Source organism: Tympanuchus pallidicinctus, unplaced genomic scaffold (assembly GCF_026119805.1).
Source record: "Tympanuchus pallidicinctus isolate F22 unplaced genomic scaffold, pur_lepc_1.0 scaffold1, whole genome shotgun sequence".
Classification (NCBI taxonomy): Eukaryota; Metazoa; Chordata; class Aves; order Galliformes; family Phasianidae; genus Tympanuchus; species Tympanuchus pallidicinctus.
Window position 1 is genome coordinate 54,698,829 of NW_026294618.1, and position 5,727 is coordinate 54,704,555.

Here is a 5,727-nt window from a genome sequence, read left to right on the forward strand (position 1 = left end):
ATGCATTTATTTATTTATATGTATGAAAGGCAAAACCTCTCAGTTCATATATACTAGGATAACTTTTTTTTGCTGAGTATGAACTGATCTTTCCACTCTTTTCTTAGAACAGTCTGTTGTCTCTCTTTGATTAGCCAGATTGGGATAAATGGTTCATATAATTTAAGAGCTAATAAATTGAACAAATCTTTGTTCGTTGTACTTTTCATACATTGCTGGAATATCACGTCAGTAGCCAGATATTCATTACTCAGACAATATTTTTCATTTTGATTTTGCCAGCTCCATCTTAGTATTCCTCCATGTTTTTAGTGAAGAGAATAGCAGTCAAGTTGATGAATTTATTTAGCATGGTCTGGTCATTGCCCTGAAGTACTTTCTTTTCAGTTGAACACCAGAAGTAACCTGGCTGACTGGAATTTCAAAATTTTGCCAACTAACCTCTCTTCAGGTGAATGACAAGTGAAGATCTACATGGGTAAGCATATGAGAACAAGTGGTTGGAGTTTTTGTTTGTTTGTTTGTTTCTACCATTTCTGTCATGCGATTGATGAATTTATAGCAGAAGTTGTGCACCAGAACTAATGCAGACAGTACAAGGGCTGCTCCAAAATTTATGCCTCCTATTTTATTAGGTGTGTGCACAGAGGCAGATGTTGGTGGCACTGCAGTAGAGGTTGAGCCTTCCCACTGATAGTCCATTACGTGTTGTTGCTATGCAACAGGTGGCAGCAGAGAGGCAGTCTGACAGCATGGCATCTGACATGGGAGTGCATAAGATAAGGAGCATCACTGAACTCCCACGTAAAAAAACAATGGCACCCACTGGCATTAAATTTTTACATATGGGAACCTTGGCAACCATTGACATTCACTGGCACTTACTGAACATATAGGGAGACCAAAGTGTGGATGTGAGTACCGTGAGGTGGTGGGTGATGCAGTGACAGCAACATTTAGTCACTTCCTCTAGTGCAGGTATTTATGAGCCTGAATGTGGCATGCAGGCTCTTGTTCATTGCTGGTGAAAATGCAAGCTAATAGTCGTGACTGTGTAGAAAAATAGTGGTTTGCAGTTGAGAATGTGCTTTATCAAATAGTGTTACTTTGTTCTTATTATCTGTGGTAGTTTCCATGAAAATGAATAGGAGGCATTACTTTTGAAGTGACCCAAGTATTTATGAATTGCAGCGAAGAGAAAGGAACAAGCAGGTTGAGATAATGATAGTAGATTATCTCCTAAACTCGATTTGTCAGGAAAAAAAAAGGAAAAAGGAAAAAAGAAAAAAAAAGAAAAAAAAAAAAGAACCTCGATCCACAATGCCTTATTGATTCATCTTTCTTGTTTTCTTCCTCGTCCTTAGTTGTCTGGGAGTTCCCATCTCTAGCTGTATATGGACTTTGATGCAGAAAAGCTTTGATGTTGCTGGTGTTTAAGTTACCTGTTTTGTGTATTGTCTATATATAACTTGAGACCATTTTGATGTTTCATTCTTTAGTTCATCTCTTCTCATGGCAAATTCATAAATCACAACCTAGAAATCTGAGGAGCCATTCCTTGTAGTTTCTAGACCTCATTCAGACATGCACGCAAACTGTAGGTGAGATTCATTTAGGAACAAGGCAAAGGCTCATCCATTGACATAAAAGCCACAGGGCTTCCATTTATCTAGCTCCTAATTTTCTTGCTAGCCAGATAGGGAATGAGCTAAGAGGCAGAGATAGTAGAAAAATTATTTACTTAGAGCAACAAAAATTAGATTAGCTGTTAGTAGATATTGAGCTTGAACAACAGCAGATTTAATGAAAATGCTATGGAAACCTAAGTACATTGATATAGATGTTTGGGCAAGTAAGAAAGGAGTTTTAAAAGGATATGGAAGTGGTTAGGCTCTGGACAGGGCTATCTGTCAGAAAGTGCTTATGTGGAACAGGGAAGATTGTTGCAGTCATTCAGACAATGAATTGTTCTGCTAATTGGGTTTAACGGTAGATTCTGTTCATACAACTTTTTTTTTTTTTCTTTTTTTCTGAAAAGGTGATGCAGGAAAAGACTGCTAGATCCCCAAGGTTGTTTTCTTCTGCCCAAAGCCTGGATTATACCTCCCATTAGTGAGCTCTTTCTGAGCAATATTTCTTCCATAAAGGGACTTGTCACATAACCCTTGGGCAAGTTCTTCCTTAAGTGTGTCATGTATCCTGTGATTGACCTCCTGAATTCAGGACAGTTTCAGAACGAGTCTGAGCCCTCACAGGCAGTTGCCAGCGCTCACCCTCCAGAAACATGAGGAAATTCCTGGGGATGTGCTGTCTATCCACCTCCTTGGATATCAGGTTGCTCAAGGGTGCAGAGGTTCAGAGGGGCATTTAATGGGGACCAGCATTCTTGGGACACTAGGGAACAAGAAGAAAATATTAATATCAGGAAACCCGATACCGATTTGCAGATTATCAGCTGCTGTGTACCTATGCATGAACTCACGTGATAGTATCTGTGATGCTAATCCTGAAAGCTACAGATATCTGACCTAATTTCCTAAGACCAGCCTTCATTACTACTGTCTAACTAAATCTCTGGAGAATGCTATAACCTTCAGTAAAAAATAAGCCACAAGGATGGAAAGGGGAATGGAAAAGGGAGAATTGCTTCTGACGAAAGATGAAGTAGATGATGAAGAGACCTTCTCCACTGAGCAGGCAGATACAGCTGAGACAGGTCCTGATCAACCTAAGGGAACAAATGCAAATATACTGTATAGGCCATTATATTGGAACAGGAGAATCAGCATCTATGTGCTGGATTGCTGTACAAGAGGCTGAGAATAACTTTAGGAGGAAGAAGGTGGCAGACTTAGGAGGAAGAAGGTGGCAGACTTATCTGGTGAATAAAATACTATAATTTGGTAATTGTGTTTTAAAATGACTTATTAGGAAAAAAAATATTGAAATGAAGAGTAAGATTTATTAACAATATCATGGTTGGTCTATAATTGTCTGAGAGGAAAATGAGAGTCAGATTAGATAGCTAATACTTGTTATTGCTGATGCGTTCTGCTTTGACCAATTTACTTTGAAATTACTGTCACCTGTCCCCCTAGGTTTTTAAATGAGCAGAACTCAAGAGGTAAAATTTACAGTCTATTACTAGAATCAAAACTTTTGTTTTGATTTGTTAGTTTGTTAACTATTAGCACTGCAGTAACCATGATGGTACAGGGATATGTGATAGGCTAAATTCACAAGGAAAGATCCACAATTTCCTTGAGTATCTGGGAAAAAGAGGCAAGCTTTGTGGTTCACATGCTTTTCCCAGTCTGTTCTCCAATTGTCAAGCTGGGCAAGGGTAGGTCAAGCAGTCAGCTCACACTGATGCCTGAAATTGCTAAGCAGAATTCGAGAGCCTGGTTGCTAGCAGTGCTGGCTCCCTCCACCTGCTGTTCGCTCTGTCTCCTGCAATGACAAGATAAGCCACCTCTGAAGTGTATATGCACATGAACTGGGGGCAAATTTGAACAGAGGCCAGTGCTTGTCTTTCACTGCTGCACACATTCAAATCCATGAAAGAAGATCAGTAGGAAAGATGATGGTATTTATTTTGTGGTATTAGTGCAGCAGCTGCTAGATAGTATGCAGCATCATTTGAAAGGTTCTCAGTGAAATTTCCTATTCACTATAGGCATTGACTGCTTGGATAAACCTTGTATAAAGTTGGTGTACGCAGTATGATCATGTGCAAAAATACTTGCCTTCTCAAAATTACCATTAGTTTGATTACAGCTATAAAATATGTTTAAAATAGTTTCTTAAAGATTTCAGGACTCGTATATTGGCCAGGCTGTGTGGCTAGAAATTAAACCAAGTGAATAGTAGATTTTGAATAACTTGCACATTACCTCTTTTCCTTCTTACGGGATTATCAAAGCATATCCCACTTTCCTCAGTTGTTTTTGAGAAGCATTCAAACTTTCTGTGCTAAGTTTCAACTCCAAAATCTGCGTGTGCATTTGGTATGCATTTCAGCATGTTTTTCATTGTTAATATTAGATGTCATGGATTCATTCTCATTTTCAGTTAAGTTAGATATAAAAATGATCTATTGCAAAAATTGTCAACACTGGCATGTTGAATATCAATGTTTTGTTACCAACTAATATTTATACTAATTCACCCTGACTTTGATATCCATGGATCATATCAACATGAACAAATTTTGTCTTGTGTTTTTGTGAATGGTTGCAGAGAGAAAATCAGTGAGCTGCAGAGGTCTTTTTCTTAGTGTTCAGTCTTTTATGCTGAATTGCTTGATGTGATTTTTGTCCATCGGTTTTGCAAAAAAAACCCAAACACATACAATGTGTGTTCTGCATGATAATGTATACTTGATACCTGAAATTTAGATGACATACTCATTCTGTCCTGCCTTCTTTCTTCCAGCAACCTACTATGGTGGTGACTATTCAGAAAGAATGTGCCCTAACTTTAAGTTAGGAGATTTTCTCAATCAATATTTTCTGCAAGCTTTTGAATGAGTTAGTTATCCAATAAGATATTTCATCCAAGTCCTTTGGAGTATCTGTTCTCAGGTCTCGTGTAGCTGCAAGCTTGTAAGATTGTGTATGGTTTATTTCTTATGCATTTTCCCTAGAGTGTAATCAACTGAAGGAGAGGGGTAGTTGCTGAGGGTTATTACTGCAGAGCTGAGTAACCTGCACACAGATGGTACATATGAAGCACAGATTTCAAGATTCTCATATGGCTGAATTGGTCAGCATTTGCTTTTGGCTGTTTTTTCACCCATTTACTATAATACACTTAGCAATTATAGCCCAATTCAGAAGGGAGCACAAGTACACAAACTGTACATTGTACAAATTAAGGTGAAATAAGGTAAAATAATGTCACCTCTACTTTTAGTTGTTGTCCATATTTGGTACCCATCCAGTGTTCTTTTGGCAAGGTGCTTTTCAGAATTGAAGACCTGAAAAGATGTGTTTGTTTCCTAAGTGTATTTTATAAGTTCAGTTTATGAATCTGCTTCAGGAACAGATTAATTTAAGAGCTGCAGTAGGCTCCCTCCTTTGCCTAGTATGGACATAATATTACTTTCTGAGCTCTCAGGCTAGGCACAGGCAGTGTATGAGGGCAGGAGCCTTGGGAGCTGCTGGAGGTCAAACTGTTGTCAGCTCAGAAATGCTAACCAAGGTTACAGTCTCTTCATCTTCCCAGTAAATCTGAGAGGACTTGGGGAAGGCTAGCTGACTTTAAAGGTACCTTCTAATGCTGTTCAGTTCCGAAGCTGGCTTTAGGCAGGAGCCACTGCTGTGGATTTTAAAGTTTCTCTTGTCAGTATTACAGCATCTGAGCATCTGAACATGTTCTAACAAGTAAACTATGGATAAGGAATGTTGTAAAATAGCATACCTGGCTGAGAGAAAAAAGGGATTAGGGATGTCAGGTCAGAAAAATGGCCTTCACAAGAGACATACAAATATAACTATTGAACAAAATTTGCTAGGTTTTGTTCTTACCCCCTGAAAAGATTTGGGTTTTCCAAACCCCTTTTATTTGCCCAGAATTCCTGTAAAGACAATCAAATATAACCCAAATATCTGGAAGGGAGAGACAGTGGTAGATGTTGATAATTCATCAAACAGAATGTGTAAATCCCTTCTATTGCATGAGAGGACCCTTTAGACAATCATAAAAGCTTGCTGACTAACTTCTGCT